Genomic DNA, 1877 nt, shown 5'->3' with positions numbered 1-1877 from the left:
TGTGTTGAGCAGGAAAGCTAACCTTGATAGATAATCTATGCATATGTTTTGGCTACTAGGCAGAAAGAGTTAGGAGCCTTTTTCAGCTCTCAATACAACATAAGTGTTGCAAAATATAGTCAAAATGTAAATACTGAAATGAAAAAACAAAGAAGAGCTTGAGGAATACTATATTGTATTGGCTTAGTTGATTCATAAACATTACACAAAGCCTTGTTATATAGGAGAACATAGCTTGTATTCTTCCTATTCGAAGAAGGCATCTTGCCTAGATTGATTGTGCATAAACTCTAGCATTTAATAAGGGGAAGTTGATCTATTCATAATCTTTGTTTTGTATTCATTATGATTCTATGCACATTGAGCTTTGTCATCTTCGTTGATTGGTGCCTCCGTAAAAATTGCCCCCTAGATCTCAATTAAGAATAAGGTGGGATCTGCTGATTGGAGCTGCAGTCTTTCGGGTGGTTATCTAAAGAAAAGGAGTTCATCCCGAAACACTTTTACTTTAATGGAGCTCTTTGCTGAAGAAGTTATTTTCTATGTGCAATACAGACTAATGCTTTCAATCACTTGACAATCAGTGTGACTTATGCTTGTGCTATGTTCAGGGATGTCATTTATAGTGCCTTTATTGAATAACGTGGAGCCCCGCGTTTTCATCACTAATATATTGCTTCTCTACAATCACTTCAGGTCTGGAATAATCCAACACAACTTATTAAAGTTTCCTTGTTTGAGACCATTCAGTGCCCGAAACTTGTTTTTTATCCTAAGGAAAGACTTTTTTTTGGTGTTCTGAAAAATGACAGAGATCTTCAGCTTCACGGCATTCAGGCAGTTATCGCAACTGTTCTCTGCGATATTCCTTTTCCATGGTTCTGAATATCTCCTAGCACTCTTCTTTCACGGGAAAAACAGTGTAACTCTAGAGTCTCTTTTAATCAGCAAAAACTATGTTGTGGCCATGGTTGGCTCCTGGTGGAGTACTTAGTTGAAGTTTATTTCTTCCCCGGGATGAAGAACACCCGGTTTATAAGCACACAGGTCTTGCCTTGGTAGTTGTTGGTGAACTAATGCGCAAGTTGGCTATTATAACTGCTGGAAGGTCCTTCACTCATTTTATACGGAGATCTCGTGAGCAAGATCATGTATTGATCACTCATGGAGTCTATAAGTACATCCGACATCCAAGTTATTGTGGCTTCCTTATATGGTCTGTTGGTACTCAAATAATGCTGTGTAATCCAGTATGTACACTTGGATTCGCAGCAGTCGTGTGGCGTTTTTTCCAGCAGAGGATACAATACGAGGAGTATTTCTTGAGACAGATTTTTGGTTCTCGTTACGTGGAATAATGCTAGACAGACGACTTCTGGATCCTATTTGTAAAGTGATGAATGAACTTATCCTCTAGTTGATCGCTTGCCTGTAGTTGCGCTGCATTCTTCATTACACACACTCACTGGTTCTTCTATGTCACTGCATTTCTTCATCTAAAAATCCTCTAAATTTTGGATCAGAACTTCTATTCTATCCTTTTGGTTTGGAATATACGAATGAATCGTAGATCTAAATTCTAAATTACGTTTTTTTTTATTGTTGTTGCATTTTGTTAGCTAATATTCTCGAAACTGAGAAAATACTTCCAGATCTGAAATGCATATGCGAATAAACTTGTTTTCCATCATTCATTTTGTTAGATCTACAAAAATTCCAAACTATTTTGGTATATTAACCCTTGATCGGCATAAATAAAAAGAAAACGCATAGCAAAATTATACATTAACCTTTCGGTTTTTTATCTACAAAATAATCGTAGATTTAAACCCGGAATTATACATATTTCTAAGTTTTTAATTACTCCACTTTAAGTT

General features: G+C 36.4%; 1 pseudogene; it reads left to right on the top strand.

The window, feature by feature from the left end:
• Positions 1 to 425: 425 nt before the first annotated feature.
• LOC121790368 lies at positions 426 to 1358 on the top strand (annotated as a pseudogene).
• The last annotated feature ends 519 nt before the right edge of the window (positions 1359 to 1877 follow it).

Source organism: Salvia splendens, unplaced genomic scaffold (genome assembly GCF_004379255.2).
Source record: "Salvia splendens isolate huo1 unplaced genomic scaffold, SspV2 ctg490, whole genome shotgun sequence".
In the NCBI taxonomy this organism is placed as follows: Eukaryota; Viridiplantae; Streptophyta; class Magnoliopsida; order Lamiales; family Lamiaceae; genus Salvia; species Salvia splendens.
This window is presented reverse-complemented; position numbering and strand designations above follow the sequence as displayed.